Genomic DNA, 12,652 nt, shown 5'->3' on the forward strand with positions numbered 1-12,652 from the left:
GTACGCCTAGAGGCTGAGAAAAGTAGATGTTAAAACTGTTGGCAAAGACAACAAAAGAGGGATCAGTAATGACTAATGGGTAGCGATTCAATGAATTGGAAAAATCACAGGTGCAGCTTAATTCTTTTCTTTGTTGTATCCATCAGGAAGCAAACAATATAAAATATATAGATATAAAACCTTCTTCCATTCCTGTATTTTAGATAGTACCCTGACTTACATGTTTTAGAATAAGATGGCCCACACTTGCTGTTCACCTTCTTTGAACAACTCAGTACCTCTCATTTTTGTAATTGAATTGAGATTCTGTCTCCAGAAGGTCATACATGAAATTCCATATAGGGATATTTGTTATGGATTATGTTAAGATTTTCATGGTCCAAACCCTATTCTAACTCATCTTTAATGAATAATGAAGAAGCATGCTTAGGGTACTAACCCCTGTAGAATTCTATCTTAATTTCCATCTAAATAGAAAGTTTTCTAATATGAATTGCTTTTGCTTGGCCTGGCCTGTGATCTTTTCCTTTAGATGCAAACTCTGGGAGTATTCTGAGATGAGAATGGTTAGTAAAAAGAATCTGCTTCAGTTGACTCTTGTCCTTGTAGCTGACTCATCACTAAGTGTCCTAGATATAAAAGTTTTGTTCCACGGTATGGTTTGACTTTATGTATATTTAATTATCTTGTAGGTGTCATTTGGCCTGAGAAAGTATAGTTTTCCTTCTTGTACTTCCAGTGGGAAATAAAATTGGAACTGGATTAAAAAGCTTCTGATGACTATTACTTCATCTCTTTAAAATCTGTTCATTTCTATTTATAGTCAGTCTTTTTGCTAGATAATGTTTGAAAAATCAAGTTCCTATTAGAACATTTGAGTGCCACATGGAAGGGGAACAAAGTAAATGAGCATTTTATATAAATTTGTAATGACCTTTCTTTCTGTATAATAAGATTATGGCTATAAGTAAGCCTGAGTGGTTAAAAATACTGCATTGCTTTGCATTGATGAAAAGTATAAACATTGCAGAAGTTTTTAGTCTCCCCCATTCATTTTCTCCTTCATTATATTTGAAAAGTATATTTAAATAAGTTGTAAGATAATAGCCTAAACTAATGCCTCCCCACTGTGCTTTGTTTCTGTTCTGTATCTACCAGTATAAACTTCACGTGAGTTCACGGTGGAGTCAGTGTTACTAGATCTGGTAGGAGTAGAAAATTCCGATTTATATATTAGCGTTGCTTGTAAGAAGCTTACAGTTTAATGGGAGTAACAGAGTGGCGATGGATGTGGCCATGGATGATGTACTGTGTTAGGCTTTGGCAGGGTGTTAGATTAGTGGTTGCCCAATGTCATTTTCTACTGAGCTAATTGCAAAAGAAGCAACTGGGGAACTTGTTAAGAATAAAGATTATTGGGTTACCCATTAATTAACTTTTCCCTGTAGATTGAAGGTGGAGCTTGAGAATTTTTTTTTCTTAAACAGTACACAACAAATTTCAAAAACAGAATTGCTAAACCAACATTTCTCCCTCTCCTTCATTCTGCATCCATGCAGCTTTCTTTCCCAGAGGCAAACACTACTGTCAACTTCCTGCATATACTTCCAGACATACACGTGGAAGGGCTAGGGAGATAGCTCAGCGGCATAAGTGCCTGCCTGGCAAGCTAAAGGTCCTGAGTTCAATCCCCAGTACTGCAAAAACAAAGCAAAAAATCCACAGACATATACCTTGCATTTACAAACATGCCTGAGTGCATGTGTGCATATACGTGTAGGGGTGTATTATAAAAAGGTTCTGTACCTGCTTTTGTCACTTTATAGTACTATCTTGACAGATGCTCTCTTCTTATAGAGCCACTTCATTGTTTCCAAAGGCTGCCTACTCAGTAGAAGTTTGGAAGAGCTCTAGTGGGGATTCTACTATAGTGGCCCCTCACTTATCATGGAGCTTACATTCCAGACACCCCCTCGATAAGTGAAAATCAGTCAAGGTGCATTATATTTATTTTAGTATTTAGATAGATTTTAAGGCTTTATAAACCCTTTCCACATTCTTATAAACCTTTCCCACACTTTTAAAAACACTTCTTATGTTCTTAAACCATTTTCTAAACTTGTAAACCTATATAACTTTAACAACATACATACACTGTATGTTACTGCAAAATCCCTCTAAATAGTGAAAAATCCATGATAAATAACTTAGATTAATATTTTTTTAAAACCTGTGAAACAATGAGTCCATGAAAGTCATGAACCATGAAATAGCAAGGGACTACTGTACATGCCAGGAATGAGAGCTATAGTTAGAATGAGTACAAGGGAGATGGAGAAAAAGTCTTCTTGGAATGTAAGGCCCAAAGTCTTACTTCTCAGAAGAAACCAGACTCAGCAACATTTCATATACTGGTATAATCAAGCAAACTTTTACGTAGTATTTCTGTTTGCTACTAGGTAGAATTTTCCAGTCAAAAAATGGTGAGAGGGAGAGGTGCTTGCTTGAGATGTGGAATGGCCAGGAGAATGGCCGTAAGACAGTGAAGAGAACACTTAGTTGTTTGGCTCAGAAGTGCTAAGTCCTGTTTTCTTTGGAGCTTTCTAGTGGAAATCATTACTTTCATGAAAGAATGGTTTGAATCTGTTTTTAATTTGCATTGCCTGTGTGCTTAGCAAAACAACAAGCATGTGTTCCGCTCTCAAGAAGCAATAGTTGTATCAATCAGCATGTAAATCTTGGAGACTTACATGAATGTATTTCACATATTCATTAATTCATTAGAAACTTGTCAACAAGACTGAATTGAAAAAGTATTTCATTCCATAAAGGACACTTATTGATCCCTCTCCACCCTTATTTGTCTCTCATGTTCTTGTTTACTTCCTTTTTGTATTATATTATCTTATTAACATAGATGTTCTTAGTCAGCCAGGTGGAAATAACTCTCAAAGTTCTGGGACAGTGGGAAGCATGAGCCAGCTGTTGGAGGTAGGAAAATCATCTCATATTCTGAGATTATTGTCAACCAAAGGCATTTGATTCAGAATATATATTTCAGGTACCTGTTAAAAGTAGCATGTTGGGTGATATGCCAGGTAGCAGCTCTAATGTGTAAAAGTATAATTTATACAAAAGTTGAAACATGCCATTTTTATTTTTTTGTGGCTGGTTCAGCCCACCCTGGGGTTGGGCTGGTGTGGCATGTGGTGCCGGGGATTGAGCCACAGTCCCTGTGTTTGCCTAAGTTTGCCTAAGCAGGCACTTTAGACCACTGAGCTATCTCTTTGGCCTACCATTTATAATTTATTAAGAAAAGCACTTAATTTTGTGAAAATAGTTTTATATGTCAGAAAGTAACAGAAGTTGGCTTTTTCTGAACTGCAAGGTTTATCTGAAATTATTTTTTAATAAATATAAAAATGAGCTATATCCCAGGCCTTAGGTTAGATTTTTCGAGGACAATATTTTATATTTACAAGTTCTACCTTAGCTGATGTTGTAATAGAGTGGAACTTCTCAATGCTAAACACTGCACAAAATTATTTACAGTTTATAAATGAAAATGACTATTGCATCCTGGTATGGTTAGTAGCAATGATGACTGATTGAACCAATTCATAAGCCATATTTTTACTGGTTAGCAAAGTAAGGTTTTTATTGATGATGATGATGATGATGATGTCATCTTTTTGAGACAGAGTCTTGGTATGCAATTCAGGCTGATCGTAAGTGCACTTTGTAGCCCACCCTGGCCATGAATTCACAATGATCCTTCTGCCTCAGCCTCCCAAGTACTGGGATTACAGGTTTGTGCCACCAGGCCTGGTGATAAGGTTTTTAGATTTTAAAAAAAATGTTGAATAGTTTCCTTCTGAACATCTTAGGTATACTGAGTTTCTTAATATCTTGAGGGAGGACTATTATTTCCATCTTGTACTCAGATGAGGAAACAAACAAAACAAAAAAGAAAGAAAACCAGACTGTAAAATATAAGTTACTTAAAGTCACTCAGCTATTGATAGGTTAGTCAGGACAGGCACATAGACTCTAGCCTACATTTTTCTCAACTCAGCTATCAAAAATTAAATTGAGGACAAATTTTTTTTTCCCCCTACAGCATAACCATTTGGAAATACTTTGTGTGCTCTGATGAGACACCATTGGGAAAAACAAATATTAAGCCTATATAAAATCTAGTTTCCTACTTAGGATTAAACTTCATAGCTAATGAACTGTTCACCAGGGATATATGGGTTGATTGATACCAAAAGAACCATAATAGGAATACTAAGAGCTGCTGTTTATTACTTAATATATTTATTTTGCCTTTGCTTATTATCTATCTGGCCCCATGCTTTATATATTTACATAAATTGTTTTATTTATTTATTTATTTATCTGAGACAGTCTCTCTCTCTCTGTAGTCCATGCTGGTCTCGAACTCATGACAACCCTTCTGCTTTAGCCTCCTGAGTATATTGTCCTATTTAATCTTAGGGAACTGCTCAGGGAGATTACAAAACTTGCCCAAAATTAGCACAGTTAGATTTAACTAGTTGGGGTGCTGAGGCAAGAGGATTCTAAGTTTGAGGCTAGGATGGGCAGCTTAGGGAGACCATGTCTCACAATAAAATAAAAAGCACTGGAAGGGCTGGGATTGTAGCTCAGTGACAGAGTATCCCTGGGTTTGAGTCTCACTACTACAAAACAGACAAATAAACAAATGAACAACTAAAAAACCCCAAAACTTAGAAATCAAACCAAGTATTTCTGGTTTCGAATTCTGTTCCTCGCATTGACCCTAGTTTGCATGTGTTATTTAGTAGAATGGAACTACACTGGATGAGCCTTGTCTGACCTGTAGCTATCTCAATGTCTAAGCTGATCCCAGGGTTAAGATATGAAAGGAAAAAACGAAGTGCAAGCTATAAATTATCCTCCGTGTTCCTAAAATTCACCTCAGAAGTCATTCCCCTTCATGTTTTTTTCTTTTTCCTCGAGACAGGATCTCTGCTATGCCACCTTGAACTCAGGGTGGCCATAAACTCACTATGCTTTGTTGGGACCTGTTGGTGTCTCATAATGTTGATGTCTCATTGTACCCCAGGGAAGAAACAGCAGTAGAAATAAGGAAAAGATAACATTTTCATTTTTTTATCTTTTTCTTTTTTTAAATTTTATTTTATGTATTTAGTACAGGCTCTACATGGTCTCACTACACAGACCAGACTCATAGTGATCCTCCTGTTTTCAGCCTCCCAAGTACTAAGATTATAGGCACACACCAACAAGCTTAGTCTCAATCATCTTTTAATATGCCATGCTGTTAGTGTGCCCTGGGGGCAGGGCTGGCACGGCACGCCCGGTCCCTATGTCTGCCTAAGCAGACACTTTAATTTGCTGAGATATCTGGCTGGCCCTAGGAAAAGATAGACAAGAGACCAGAGCTGGGTTTAGATGAAGGCCTTTTTGCCTGATAAGCAGAAGACCCCAAGAACAACAAACAGTAGGGGTGTTTGTTTATACTCTTTGCAAGGTTAGTATCTCAAGACACAAAGTTGTCTAGTGACAAATGGACAAAATTGTCCAGGCAGGATGTTTTTCTCAAGACTGAAGTAGCTTGACTGCTTTAGGCCCTGATGCCTTGTCCTAGCCTCCCACATATGATCAGTTTCCAGTGTTAGCCACTCCCTACTATGCTTAATCCAACTATGCAGTACAGGCTGGCCTTGAGTTTAGTCTTGCCTCAGCACCCCAACTAGCCTCAGTCTCTCTTAAGTTTTTGGGTTACATGCATGTGCTAGCACATCTGGCTCTCTTTCCCATTTTTTGATACTAGTGTGGGCTTTAAGTATGCACAGTGACAGCCCTCTTGTCAAATGCCAAACTGACAATCATGTAGTTAGGTGCTTTAGATGGAAAGGTGATGAACTTTTTCTATGCAGGTAAAAATTTATACTGAATCTTTTTTTTTTTTTTCCCCCAGAACCAGGGATTGAACTCAGGCCCTTGCGCTTGCCAGGCAAGTGCTTATTCTACGGAGCCATCTCCCCTGAATCAAGATTTAAAATGTATAAATTTCATTATTACACCCTTCTACCATCTAAAGATCTACTAATTTATATGTTTTAGGATATTTCCCTTTATCACCAGTGCCTTTCCTGCTTGTACCAACTCCTTAAAAAATTCAGGCTGAACAGTTTTTTAAAAACTTTACCACACTATACTATTAAGTTTCCAGGAAGTTAATAATCAACAGAAAATACTGAGATCATAATGTACTTGTACTGACACAGTCCTAGGGAGCTCAATTCAGGAAACTCAGGGTATAGAAAGTAGCTCAGTATTAGGTCAAAATGAGTGGAAATACATTATCAATAAAATGTTGAAGTACTTCCTGTGAGGTTCTTAGGGAAGCTTAACCAAGGAAGAATTTGTGCTGGGCTTCAGAGACTCCAGGGTGAGGTGGGGGGGGGGGGGGATACACAAGGCTGCTTGTCAAAGAATGGGGAAAGCATTTGAAGCAAGAGGCATTTTTAATGAAGTCCACTGATGGTAAGAATTTGACCACCCACTCTTCTAGCATTGAGAGTAGAGTGTTTAAATGGAAGCAGTATCCTTGAGGGGAAAAAAAAAAGTTTGCCAGATCCTAGGGAAATCTGATTAGTCATTAATTCAATTAATTGTTGTCATCAGGTGTCCAAAAAAAAGCCAGCTAAGCAACAGTTTCCGAAGATCAAGACAATAGAAAGTGCTAAAGTTGTCACTGCTCTCTCACCAAATGGCACTGAAGCTGTTGTATAGATGGAAGGCATTCAGCAAAGGTCAGATTGTCACCCCATATGGGACTCTGTGCGCATGTGTGTGCGCACACGCACGCACAGTGATCTAATAAACATTGAATGTTTCACTGTTAGGAAGGAATGAGATGGTTTGTATTTGAAGGAAAGAAATAAATGGTGTGAAAGAGACTAAAGATAGCTTTGTGCCAAGCTTGAAAATGATTCTTAGACATTTGCTTTCACATTGTGCATTTTGTGTGTCCTGCATTTACTTTTTATAGATCTGTTAAAACTATTGTGATTGTAGAAAGTTCATAGTGGGGCAAGGAAGAGGTAGCATGAGGTAGCTTGATAAAAAAATAGTGAGATCTCCCTTCTCTGAAGTTTAGTAATTTTTTTAAAAAATCATTTATTTATTTATTTATTTGGTACAGGGTCTCACTACACCGCTTGGATTTATAGTGATCCTCCTATCTCAGCCTCCCCAGCTCTGGGATTACAGGTGTGCACCTCTACATCCGGTTTCAGGGTCTGCATGGCATGCGGAACCATGGATCGAACCTGGGTCCTTGCACTTGTCAGGCAGGCATTTAGACCACTAAGGTATCTCCTTAACCCTAGTAATTTTTTTTGTGGACACTAGGAATTGAACTTAGGACTGATAAGCAAAAGATCCCAAGAACAGGCAGGTGCTGCACTGCTAAGCTAAATCCCCAACCCCATGTTTAGTAATTCTTTAATGCCCTTCCAAGATCTGGACATTCAACTTTTGTGGTATATTTTTATTTTGGTTTTTTGAGACAGGATCTCACTTTGTAGACCAGGGCAATACTCCTGCCGCAGCCTCTCAAGTGTTAGGATTACAGGTATGTGTCACCAGACCTGGCTAAAGTTATATTTTTAGATTAATTTGAATGGGCTAGTTTCTAGATTTAGTCTGTTTATCAACATTTTTTTGGGAGGATACCAGAGATTGAACTTGGGGCCTTGCACTTGCTAGACAGGTGCTTATATGCTGAGTTATATCCCTGGCCCTATCAACTTTAATTATTTAAAATTTTCTATGTGTTGAAGTTTCAAAATAAATGTAGCTGTGAATGTTTTGGCAGTTAGTGAGAATTAGCCAATCCTGAAAACATCACTGCCTTTTTTGTAGATCAGATTACATAGGGTGAAGAGAAGCTTGACAGAGGAACTCAGGGATTTTTGAGGATTGATGGCCAGGTTTTGCCCAGAGTGTCCTGGGTTAGTTACAATGTCTCTTATGCTCTCTCTTTCTGAGGCCTTGGGGAAGTTGTCCTTGTTTGAGTATCTTAGATATTCACAGAAGAGTTTATGATAAGAGCTGCTATAGGTCTTTCAGGACACATCTAACATGTTTCTCCTCTCAGGTGTGGGTGGTAGTCTGATAAGACAAAGCATGAGCTTCCAGAAGTACCAGATTGGTGATTGGCCTTGAACTTCTGTTCTGGAGGGAGTATAACATTGAGCATTTACTTTCTAAGTGAAAGAAGTTTAGTTTTGAACTGTTTCATGGATGGAGAAGTGGCTTTCACATGTCTTATCATCTATCTGTAGTCATCTTTCAGTTTGTCCCCTCTTAGTTGTGCTGTTTCCACATTTGGACTTTATCTCTATTACAGATGAAATTACCTCAGATATGTCAAATTCTAAGCATTCTACTCTGAGTATAAGCTTCGCTCTTTACAGAAGGCTTGCTCAAGACTTTCTACTGAATCAGTGCTGAGACCACAGCCAGAGAGAGCATTTCCTCACTATGTTCTTCTGTCTCCACGCCTCTTTACTCCATGTTAAATTCATGGGTCATCATTGTACTAACTTTCTGGTAAATATCCTCAACGCTTTCTGACTCTTACTTAAAAAATCCCAAATCTGGGTGGGCCTATCCTCCCAGCCTGGACTCCCAACATGGCTGACTGTTACTGAAGTACATCTCATTACTTCAATGAGAAATAGGGTAGAAATAGTTTGCAGTTTATTGTCACAAGCCTCGGGTGGATTTCCAACAGTGCCTAGCAGTTGAGTTTCTTGGTCTTTCTGAGTTTCTTGGTCTTTCATTCTCCAGATCAACTACTTCATTTTTTTTTTCCTCACACCTTTCAACTTATTTCCCGATTCAGCTGATTATCGCACACTAAAGTGAGCTGAGAAAGCAAGACTTCAGACCATAGTGTGAAGTCCAAACTGTTCGCTTTTCTTTTGTACCTTGTGTGGTGTGGTGGTTTTTTTTTTTTTTTTTTTTTTTTTTTTTTTTTTTTTTTTGTATTGAAACTGTATCCTGGTCAGGGCTCAGTTCTGTTTCCTTGATCTCTATGTTTCTTCTTTATGCCAGTATTACTATAGCTTTGTTAAGTAAGTTTTGAGACCAGGAAGTGTTTTCTTTGGCTTATAGAAGTAAGATGACTAGGGGTGGGAAGGAAAGTAACTCAGTGGTATAGCACTTGCCTAGCATGCCTGAGGCCCTAGGTTCATCCCCAGCACCACAACCCAGACAAATAAAAAGCTTTATTTTTTAATTTAACTTAATTTAATTTTTTTGTGGTACCAGGGATTGAACTCAGGAGCTTGCACTTGCAAGGCAAGCACTTTTTCTACTGAGTTATCTCCCCAGCCCAAAAACTTTAAAAAGGACTAGCACAATCACTTTCACTTTCTTTTTCAATTCCAGTTGGACTACAGTAAATTTCAGCTCTGCTGAGAGGCAAAGTGTATTTCTTGATATAGTTATGTGCATTCAGTATTCATAGTATGTCATGTTATTTTATTCACATGTAGTTGGTTTAGACTTTTTGCACTTGCTTATATTAGGCTGCCTTCAGATTCTTTTCTTTTCTTCTTCTTCTTTTTTTTTTTTTTATTGGTGGACCAGGAATTGAACTCAGAACCTTGCACTTTGTGGGGCAAGCACTTATTCCACTGAGCTATCTCCTCAGCCCTGCCCTCAGATTCTGAGGCCTCAGAGTAGCGAATTTGTTAGAGTGTTCAGGTAAGCTCAACTTCATTTAGGGTATATAGATGTCACCAAATTTCACGGTGCTTGACATATCATTGTAATTACTGCATTAATATAGCTCAAGAGTTTTGTTGGTTATTTTTCTACATGGTTATTGTCTCAGTTACTTTTCTCTCTTGTTGCTGAGACAAAATACCCAACACCCAGAATTAAGGGAGGAACAGTATGTTTCACAGTTGGTGGAAGTTTCAGTCCATAATCAGGTAGCTCCAAGGCATGGTGGCCTGCTAAGGGGCAACAGTTCAAGGTGGCAGAAAACAGCAAGAGCAACAGCAACAAAGAAGGATACAAACTTCTTTTCCTCCCTTATGCTGTAAGCAGGCAACCTGCCCTAGGATGAGGATAGTACTCACAGCTTCTCTGTGATACAAAGTGAGGACCTTGATCCCCTGCTAAGTTTAAGCTTCTAAAATTCTCTAGTTGACACAGTGTATAAACCAGTATAGTTATAGATAATATTTTACCCTTGATGTGTTTTAATTATGAAATAACAATAGGGAAGTGTGTAAGACATAATGGAATAATTAATTATAAAATATAAACACATGCAATAGTAGTCATCAAGGACCTCTCCATTCTTTGCAGATCACGACTTCCAAGAGGAAACCCCTGTCTTGCTGTTGTGATCCATCTCTTTCTTTTTCTGTTTTGCTTTTATGAGATAGAGTCACTATGTAGTACAGGCTGTCTTGCCCTTGCTTATATAGCTCAGGCTGGCCTCCTGCCCCAGCCTCCTGAGCCTTGGGATTATATAGGTGTGCACCATCATGCCTGACTCAACCTTTCTTTTCAATAGTTTTATTGTCCCTAAACATTTTCCCCTACTTTTGAAATTTATGTACAAAAATAGTAATACTGTGTGTATTCTTTCATGTCTTTTTAGAAAAACACCATGGATTAATTTACATAATCCACTTACGTATTACACAGGACTATAGAGTTCTTACATTTTCATTGCTGTATAGAATTCTATTATGGGACTGTATTGTACTATAATTTATTGACTTTACTATTGGTAGAATATTAGATATAAAGATTGATTTTATAAACCATTTCTATATAGGTAAATGTCCTGGTGCACATGTACGAGTTTATTTAAGATATATTTACCTAAGAGAAAAATTGCTTGGTCATAAAAATGCATGATTTTTTACTTACTTTACAGAATTGTCTTCTAAAGTAACTGTACCAAATTATAGTCCAGCCAGTAGTACTATATAAAAAGTTCCTGTTGCTTCTCACCAACATTTAGTATCATCAGACATTTTAGTCTTAGCTATTATAGTGGATACGTTGTGGTATTACTTTCTATTTCTTCCAGTTGTGAGGTCGCACACATCCCATGTTTGCATCAGCCCCTTGGATTTCCAATCACGATGTGGCCATGATGTGCCTGTTGTTCTTGTTGGGTGCCGATGCTTCCTCTTCTTCCACCTTACCACGTTCATTATATTCTGAGTGTAATTTCTTTGGTGATTATCCCTATTTTAATGACTCATTCTGGCTTATTTTGTTTTTCTAGTGAACAGAAATTATTTTAATATGGTTCAAGTTACTAGTTTTTTCCTCTTATGGCCAGTATTTTTAGTTTTGTTTTGTATTTTGATTAAGATAATTTTTCCTGCCAGAAAATAAAGGTATTTTCTGCATTATGACATAAACCTTTGTACTTCCCTCTTTGGTGTTTACCTTTATAATCTATTTTGGAATAAAATTTTATGTTGTGGGGTAGGGTGTCCAATTTTATTCTGTTTCCTGCTCAGATGTAGAAAATGTTTCTCAGGACCCCTTATTCAAAGCTTTTCCTTGCTGTATGCTCTGCAGCACTCTTGTTGCACACAAGTGGGTCTGCATGTATGTGCCAGGGCTTGTGAGCTTTGCCATCTGTTCTGAATTACCTTGATTCCTGTAGCTTGGAAATAAGCCTTGATACCTACCAGCGGATTTCTGCCTCTGGGGATACCTGCTTGCTTTGGGTTCGTGGCCTTTCACATTTCCACATCAGTTTTATTACTGGCTTGTCAGGTTCCAAAGATTTTGGGTAGCATTACATTGAATCTACAAATCATCTTTTTTTTTTTTTTTTTTTTTTTTTGGTGGAACTGGGGATTGAACTCAGGCTCTTGTGCTTGTCAGGCAAGCGCTTATTCTACTGAGCTATCTCCCTGGCCCCTACAAATCACCTTGAGAATAGTTTATATCTTTATATTATTGAACTTTATATTCCATAATTTTGATGAGAAATCTCCCTTTATTTAAATGCTCTTTAAACTGACCCAGTAATGTTTTATAATTTTCCTTAAAGCGGGCTTGCATAGTTTTGGTTAAATTCACTGTAGTGTAACTTGATTTTTTTTTTCTTTTTTCTTTCTTTTTTTTTTTTTTGAGACAGGATCTCACCATGGAGTGTAGGCTGGCCTTGAACTTGCAGTGTTCCTCCTGCCTCTTCCTCCCGACTGCTGGGATTATTACATGCTTGTGCCACCTTGCCTCCTACTTCATTTTTAAAAACGTAGTTGTACAGTTATTTTATTTCATTTTTAAACTTTATATCATTGCTACATGGAAATGTTCGTATATGGAAATACAATTACTTTTTTTGTCATTTTTTTTCAAAGTTTTATTGATAAACAGATAGCAATGAGACAGTTTCAAATCAAATTGGAAGTACAGTTTCAACAAATAATACACTGAATATATTCTTCTTAGTGGTTAATTGCTGTACAAGAAGTGGACTTGGGATCCTATTTACAAACACCATTAGAACAAATCATTCTATTCATTAAGAGAATGCAACTATATATCTATCCTAACCACTTTGAATACACAGATA

The 12,652-nt window shown here is 37.5% G+C and overlaps 1 protein-coding gene across 1 annotated transcript in view; it reads left to right on the top strand.

The window, feature by feature from the left end:
- Kdm7a (lysine demethylase 7A) overlaps positions 1–12,652 on the top strand; it is a 99,752-nt gene that overhangs the window by 31,797 nt on the left and 55,303 nt on the right. The window lies entirely within an intron of this gene.

The sequence above is a fragment of the Octodon degus genome, unplaced genomic scaffold (genome assembly GCF_000260255.1).
Source record: "Octodon degus isolate 3935 unplaced genomic scaffold, OctDeg1.0 scaffold00027, whole genome shotgun sequence".
NCBI classification, from domain to species: Eukaryota; Metazoa; Chordata; class Mammalia; order Rodentia; family Octodontidae; genus Octodon; species Octodon degus.